At 45.7% G+C, this 8,578-nt stretch overlaps 1 non-coding gene across 1 annotated transcript; it reads right to left on the minus strand.

Annotated features, from left to right (window-relative positions):
* Positions 1-6,881: 6,881 nt before the first annotated feature.
* On the minus strand, positions 6,882-7,093 carry LOC111824404. The gene has a single exon (XR_002827485.1). It is a non-coding gene; the product is annotated as a small nucleolar RNA U3 (small nucleolar RNA).
* Between the last annotated feature and the right edge of the window lie 1,485 nt (positions 7,094-8,578).

The following is an 8,578-nucleotide window of genomic DNA, read 5'->3' on the forward strand; positions in this document are numbered from 1 at the left end:
CCCCCATGGAAACGGGAATCGCCGAGACTCCGGAGGGACGACGGACCAGCCGGCGCAAGCGGGCGAAGGTGAGGCCCGACCCTCCCTCCAACCACACCTCCCAGTGCCCCGCTTTCCCGAGGTCGTCCCGCCCCCAGCAGGCCCCCGGCCTTTCTGTCCCCCGCCCACCCAGCTCTCCCGGTTGGACCGTCTCCACCCGCCTCCCCAGGAGCTGGGTGAGGGAGGGAAGGTCGCTGCCCGTGGTGATGCGGTCTTTGTGCTGGGAGCCGGCCCTCCTGGGAGACGGGGACTGATGGGGGGGGGCTCGTTCACTCGTTACAGTCGTGCAGCTTTTCATTTTCCCGAGTGGGAAACATGGCTCCCTGACGTGGAGTTGTGGCTGGCGTGTGGGAGACTCACGTCGCTCGTTTGCCCCCAGATGTGCCTTTCAGCTGGGAGCCCTGGGGCTGTGGGTGATGGATGCTAAGGACGTGCCGTAGCCAGAGAGACCGAAGAGAAAGGAACCTCTTTTTCGTTCCCTGGATGTGTTGATGTGTGATAGTTTTCCTCTTGTTCTTTTTATTCTCTCAGTGATCTTTTGGCGTAGATCCTTTTTTTTTTTTTTAACAGATGAAGCTGATTGAGAGGGCTAATATCAATCAGTCTAGGTTCAAAAGTATGGGAAGGAAAAGATTTGCCACAGACTAGTATATGCACACAATAGCAGCCTCGCGTCTCCGGGTGCCAGAAGCCGTGTTCAGAGCCTCATTAACGTTTTATTTTTTGCTGAACACCAAGGGGCAGGTATGGCCAGCTTCATTTTAGGAATGAGTAAACTGAGGCACACAGTTTAAGCGACTGGCCCAAAGTCACACAGCTAAGTAAGTGGTGGAACCGGAATGTAAAGCCCTACACTTTGGTATGTGGTGATAAGGTCTCATCAGCCTCTGAAACAAAAGACCACATGGGGTACCTCCAGTGTATGGGGCACTGGGGCAGTACTAGAGCACAGACTATATATTTTTTTTTAATTTTTATTGAATTTATTGGGATGGCATTGGTTAATAAATTATATAGGTTTCAGGTGGACAGTTCCGTAATACATCATCTGTGTATTGTATTGTGTATTCACCACTCCAAGTGCACAGACTTTAGACTTGGGCCTTTATTGGAGATTTCATGGTTCAGTTGAAAACAACTAGAAATATATGTACATATAATATTTAAGTAAATATTTGAAATCATACAATTCATATAATTTGTCCGTACAAGTTTCCCATCTCTATACGATTTTTAAGTGGGTGTACCAAGTCAGTGTGTATGAGGAACTTCTGTGTGTGTGTGTCTTACAGAACATTATTGTCTCTCAGTTCTGGAGTCTGGAAGTATGAAATCGAGGTATCTGGAGGGTTGGTTTTTTTCCTTAGGGCTGTGAGACTCTCCTTCTACCTTCTGATAGCCTCAATATGAGGAGCCTCCTAAGATGAGCTATCAGATTGCGCTGCCCACTTCAGGGCTCTCTCTCCAGGAATACCTTGTGCTAAGTAAAAGGAAAATATTTTCGGGGGCTTTTACCAAAGCATGGGTTAGAAAAGCACAGAGGGCCGGCCCGGCTGGTGTGCCTCAGTGGTTGAGTGTCCACCTATGAACCAGGAGGTCACAGTTCCATTCCCAGGCAGGGGGCGTGTAGGAGGCAACGGATCCAAGATTCTTTCTCATCATTGATGTTTCTCTCTCCCCCCCCCTCCTCCCTTCCTCTCTGAAATCAATAAAAACATTTTAACGAAAAATGAAAAGAGAGAGCACAGAGGTTGTGACTCTCAGAAATGAAATAGAGGACGGAAGCCTAATAGGGTTTTAATTTTACTATTTCAATGGAAAGTGTGGCCAGCAACCCATGTGATAAGATGGGGTTTTTTGTTTGTTTTTTCTTTTAGAAGTAGATGTTTTTAAAAATGTGTTTCTTTTGGTTGGTTTTTTTTTTTTTTTTTTGAGAAAATTCACATACCATAGAATTTACCATTTTTAAGTGTACTACTCATTGGTTTTTAGCATAATCAAAGGTGTGCAACCAGCACCACAGTTAATTGTAGGACATTTTCATCACCCCTAAAAGACCTGTACCATTAGCAGTCAATCCCCATTTCCCCCTTACCCAGCTCCTGATAACCACTAATCTACTTTCAGTCTCTGTGGACTTGCCTATTCTGGATATGTCATATAAACGAAATCATATAATATGTGGCCTTTTGTGTCTGGTTTTAGCATGTTTTCAAGGTTTATCCATGTTGTAGTAGTACTTCCATTCAGTACTTGATAACTCTGTGGCCAAATAATATCCCACATTTTGTTTATCTATTCATCATTTGATGGACACTTGGGTTGTTTCCACTTTTTTGCATTGAGTTGATAGAGTAATTTGAGTTAACGAGCTCCTTAACGAGCTCGGTCTCAGAACGAATTAAACTCGTAAGTCAAGGCCCCACTGTATTGCTATTTGCGTCTTGCTAATGAAAAGAAAATTGGATTCTACTGAGTCTCCTATCTACCTACTCTAGGACTTCTGTGAGGATCAAATGAGATGAGGCAGGGGAAAATGCTTCACAAGCATTTGGTTAAACTGTAAAATGTTTGCACCTGGCTAAAAAGCAAGTTGGGTTCCTAGGCTGAAGAAACTCCAAGGAGGCTAGTTGCTAGGGAAAGGAAGCCGGGAGTTACTACTTGACATCATTACCCAGCACCCACAGCAACCGTTTTTCCAGGCGGGGCTGGGCTGGGGGCCACATTTTGCACCATGGGGTCTTGGCAGCATTGGCTGAGATTTGGTGGTGTGTTGCTCTGGGGTGGTGGCGGGGCCTGTGTCCCACTTGGGGGAAGCCGAGTGTTGGTTTGTCAGCGCCAGGTCGGTGGGGCCGTTTATTTTTAAATGGCCAGTGTGCGTCATAGCAGCTCCTCCGTTGAGCGTCTGCCCCCTGGTGGTCAGTGCGCATCATAGTGACCGGTCGGACAGATGGACACTTAGCCTTTTATATATATAGATATGTTTTCAGTTCTCTTGAGTATATACCTAAGAGTGGTATTGCTGGTATCTCTTGGTTTAACTTTTTGAGGAATTGTCAAAACAGTTTTCCACAGCAGCCACACCATTTTACATTTCTACCAGTTGTATATGAGGGTTCCAATTTTTCCACATCATTGTTGACACTTAATGCTGTCTGGTTATTATAGACTAGAGGCCCCGGTTCACGACATTCGTGCACTGGAGGGGAGGTCCCTCAAGCCCTTCGCTGCGCCCTTTCGCAGTCCAGGACCCCTTAGGGGATGTCCTTAGCGCTTCTGCAGAGGCTGGAGAGGCTCCTGCCACCGCCGGGGCTTCTGGCTGAGTGGCATTACCCCTGTGGGAGCGCACTGACCACCTGGGGGCAGCTCCTGCTTTGAGCGTCTGCCCCCTAGTGGTCAGTGTGCATCATAGCAACCAGTTGTTCTGCTGTTCGGTCTATTTGCATATTAGCCTTTTATTATATAGGATAATAATAATGGATGTGAAGTGGTATCATTGTGGTTTTGATATATAGTATTACCTTAATGATGTTGAGCATCTTTTCTTGTGCTTATTGGCCATGTATATATCTTCTTTGGTGAAATGTCTATTCTGATCTTTGGTTCATTTTTAAATTGAGTTGTCTTTTTGTTGAGTAGAGTTCTTTATGGTGATTATAAAAGTTTTAAATTTTGATGTCCAATTTATCTCTCTTGACACTTTTGCTTCTGGTGTTATATCTAAGCAAATATTTCCTAATCCTATATAATGACTTACTCCTGTGTTTTCTTCTGAGAGTTTTATAGTTTTAACTCTTGCATTTAGGTCTGTGATCATTTTGGAAATAATTTTTTTAATATGGTCTGAGGTATGGGTTCAGTTTCATTCTTTTGCATGTGGATATCCAGCACAATTTGTTGAAGACTAGTCTCTCCCCCTTTGAATAGTTGGCATTGACTGACCATAAATGTAAGGGTTTGTTTCTGAACTCTTAGTTCTCTCCTACTGATCTATAAAGTATTGTTTTGTTTGTTTTGTTTTAATAATTCTTTATTGTTGAAAGTATTACATATGTCCCCTTTTTCCCCACCATTAACCCCCTCCAGCCACCCTCCTGCCCCACCCCCACCCTGCCCCAGGCCTTCAGCACCCTATTGTCTGTGTCCATATGTATACAAGGTCTTTGGTTGATTATCTCCCACCCACACACCCTCCCCCACCTTCCCTCTGAGTTTTTGCACTCTGTTCCCTGCTTCCATGTCTCTGAATCCACTCCGTTCATCTGTTTATTTTGTTCATTAGATTCCACATATGAGTGAGAGCATGTGATACTTATCTTTCTCTGATACTCTCCAGGTCCCTCAATGCTGTCTCAAATGGTAACAGATTCTTCTTTTCTTACTGCTGCATAGTATTCCATGTTATAAATGTACCACAGCTTTTTTATCCACTTATCTACAGACTAGGAGCCCAGTGCGCAAAATCGCGCGGCCTGCCCACCCACCCGCCACCCTGCCTTGACACCCAGACCTCTCCGCGTAGAGCTCCAGCACGCCTGGCCCAGCCCCCTGACCCTCTGGCCTTCTCTGGCCACTTCAAGCCCCAACCTCAGTCCCTTGAGTTGCCTCATGCTGGTCCTGCCTTCTCCAGACACCTCCCTTCTTCCGCCTCGTCTCTGGAGCAACGCAGGGGCTCTGCCCCGCATGGCGCCTGAGCAGAGCGTGGAAACCTCCCGCCTGCTGCTCTGTGCTCCTTCCCCAGGCAGGTGAGCAGCGGGTGCTCTGAGTGCGAGAGGTGGGTGGTGAAGGACTGGTGAGGGGGGCGCTACGGGCTCTCATTCCCCGCCCTCCCGGGCACGGGCCTCCTCCGGGCGCCTCCCCACTTCCACCCCATCTCCAGGAGCAATGCCCCACCACACATGTACAGGCACCCTCCTCCTCAGCGGTCGTGACTGTGACACCGTTAGGTCCAATTAGCATATTACCTCTTTATATATATAGATGAGCACTTGGGTTGTTTCCAGATCTTAGCTATTGTAAATTGTGCTGCTATGAACAGAGGGGTGCATACATTCTTTCTGATTGGTGCTTTGGGTTTCTTAGGATATATTCCTAGAAGTGGGATCACTGATTCAAATGGCAGTTCCATATTTAATTTTTTGAGGAAACCATACTGTTTTCCATAATGGTTGCACCAGTCTACATTCCTACCAGCAGTGTACTAGGGTTCCCTTTTCTCCACATTCTCGCCAGCACTTGTCATTTGTTGATGGCAGCCATTCTGTCAGGTGTGAGATGGTACCTCATTGTCATTTTGATTTGCATCTCTCAGATGATCAGTGACTTTGAGCATTTTTTTCATATTTCTCTTGGCCATATTTCTCTTGGTCCTCTTTGGAGAAGTGTCTCTTTAGATCCTTTGCCCATTTTTATTTTTTTATTTATTTTTTAAAAATATGTTTTATTGATTTTCTACAGAGAGGAAAGGAGAGGGATAGAAAGTTAGAAACATGGATGAGAGAGAAACACCGATCAGCTGCCTCCTGCACGCCCCCCACTGGGGATGTGCCCGGCAACCAAGGTACATGCCCTTGACCGGAATCGAACCCGGGACCCCTGAGTCCGCAGGCCAACGCTCTATCCACTGAGCCAAACCGGTTCTGGCTCCTTTGCCCATTTTTAAATTAGATTATCTTCCTTTTGTTAAGTTGTGTGAGTCCCTTATATGTTTTGGATATTAAGCCTTTATCAGATGTATCATTGCCAGATATGTTCTCCCATACAGTGGGCTCTCTTTTAGTTTTGTTGATGGTTTCTTTTGCTGGGCAGAAGCTTTTTATTTTGATGTAGTTCCATTTGTTTATTTTCTCCTTAGTTTCCTTTGCCTTAGGAGATGTATCTATAAACATACTGTTACAAGAGATTTTGCTGCTTATGGTTCTTACAGGATTTTTATGATTTCACAACTTATATTTAAGTTCTTTATCCATTTTGAGTTTATTCTTGTGTATGGTGTAAGTTGGTGGTCTAGTTTCATTTTTTGGCATGTAGTTGTCCAATTTTCCCAATACTATTTATTGAAGAGACTCTCTTGACTCCATTCTATGCTCTTGCCTCCTTTGTGAAATATTAATTGAGCATAATGGCTTGTGTCGATTTCTGGGCTCTCTGTTCTGTTCCATTGATCTATATACCTGTTCTGTGCCAGTACCAGCATGTTTTGATTACAGTGGCTTTGTAGTATAACTTGAAATCTGGTATTGTGATTCCTCCAACTTGGTTTTTCTTTCTCAAAATTGATGCAGCTATTCGGGGTCTTTTTTGATTCCATATAAATTTTTGGAATATTTGTTCTAGCTCTGTGAGATATGTCGTTGGTATTTTAATAGGGATTGCATTGAATCTGTAGATTGCCTTGGGTAGTATGGACATTTTAATAATGTTGATTCTACAAATCCATGAACACGGTATATTCTTCCACTTGTTTATGTCTTCTTTTCTCTTTATCCAATGTCCTGTAATATTCCAAGTACCGTACAGGTCTTTTGCCTTCTTGATTAAGTTTATTCCTAAGTATCTTAATTTTTTTTTGTTGCAGTGGTAAATGGGATTGTTTGTTTTCATGTGTCTCTTTCTGAGAATTCATTATTAGTGTATAAAAAAGCCATCGATTTTTGGGTGTTGATTTTGTATCCTGCTACATTGCCAAATCCATTTATTATATTGGTAGTTTTTTGATGGAGTCTTTAGAGTTTTCTATGTACAATATCATGTCATCTGCACATAATGAGAATTTTACTTCCTCCTTTCCAGTTTGGATGCCTTTTATTTTTTATTTTATTTATTTATTTTTTTAACCGAAAGCCACTCAGAATGCATCCTCTCCCTCTTCTCCCCCGAGAGAGAGAAGAACGATCATCAATAGCAGGCGGCAGTTGCTGAAGCAACACTGAGAGCCGGCTTCGCGCTCAGGAGAGAATGCTGCATCTCCTCCTCGTGGTTTCGGGTGCTCTATACGTTCAGAGAAACTTCTCTAGTAACGAACTATAGAAATGATCCCTGAAAGTATAGTCTTCCTTTTATTTCTTGTCTGATCTCTGTGGCTAGGACTTACAGTACTATCCCTATATAATAAAAAAACCCTAATATACTAAAGTGCCCCGGTCGTTTGGGTTGGCCATTCAACCCAATTCAAAGTATAATATGCTAATGATATGCTAAGGCCGCTCAACTGTTTGCTATGATGTGCACTGACCACCAGGGGGCAGACACTCTGACCTGTAGGTTAGCTTGCTGCTGGGGTCCCGGCTGATCAGGACTGAGCGAGACGGGCCGGGACATACCCTGGAGCCCTCCCGTGGTCCCTCACCAGCTGGCCCAACCTCCTTTGTCCCTCCCTGGCCCTGATTGTGCACCAGGGGGGGTCCTTTAGCCTGGCCTACACCCTCTTACAATCCGGGACCCCTCGGGGGATGTTGGAGAGCCGGTTTTGGCCTGACGGCGGAACAACCAGTCGCTATGACGCACACTGACCACCAAGGGGCAGACGCTCAACATAGGAGCTGCCCCCCTGGTGGTCAGTCTGCTCCCACAGGGGAAGTGCTGCTCAGCCAGAAGCCGGGCTCATGGCTGGCAAGTGCAGCGGCAGTGACAGGAACCTCTCCCACCTCCACAGCAAAACTAAGGATGTCCAACTGCTGGCTTAGCCCCACTCCCCACCTAAGCCATCAGTCAGACATCCCCCTAGGGCTCCTGGACTGCGAGAGGGCGCAAGTCGGGTTGCACCCCCAAGTGCATGAATTTCGTGCACCAGGCCTCTATTTTATATATAAAAGCCTAAGTGACCGAACAACTGAACGACAGAATGACTGGCTGACCAGTCACTATGTTGGGGTGAAATGTTCTATAAATGTCAATTAAATCCATCTGATCCAGTGTGTCCTTTAGAGTCACTGTTTCCTTGCTAAGTTTTTGTCTGGAAGATCTATCCAGTGAAGTCAGCAGGGTGTAAGATCTATCCAGTGAAGTCAGCAGGGTGTAAAAGTCCCCTATTATGACTGTATTAGTGGCCCGGTACACGAAATTCGTGCGTGGGGGGGCGGGTGTCCCTCAGCCTGGCCTGCACCCTCTCCAATCTGGGAAATCCTCCTCGCAATCTAGGACCCCTGGCTCCTGACCGCTCACCTACCTGCCAGCCCGATCACCCCTAACCACTCTGCCTGCCGGCCTGCTTGCCCCCAACTGTCCCCCCTGCAAGCCTGTTCGCCCCCCAACTGCCCTCCCCTGCTGGCCTCATGGCCCCCAACTGCCCTCCCCTGCCGGCCTCATGGCCCCCAACTGCCCTCCCCGGCTGGTCTGGAAGGTCTCCCGGTCTAATTAGCATATTACCCTTTTGTTAGTATAGATTATTGTCAATCTCTCCGTTAAAGTCCTCTAGAAGTTTTTTTTTTATATCTTTAGGTGCTCCTATATTGGGTGCATATATGTTTACCAGGGTCATATCCTCTTGTTGGATCAATTCCTTTAGTATTATATAGTGACCTTTGTTGTGTCTTGTGAT

This window comes from Myotis lucifugus, unplaced genomic scaffold (genome assembly GCF_000147115.1).
Source record: "Myotis lucifugus unplaced genomic scaffold, Myoluc2.0 scaffold_1409, whole genome shotgun sequence".
Lineage (NCBI taxonomy): Eukaryota > Metazoa > Chordata > Mammalia > Chiroptera > Vespertilionidae > Myotis > Myotis lucifugus.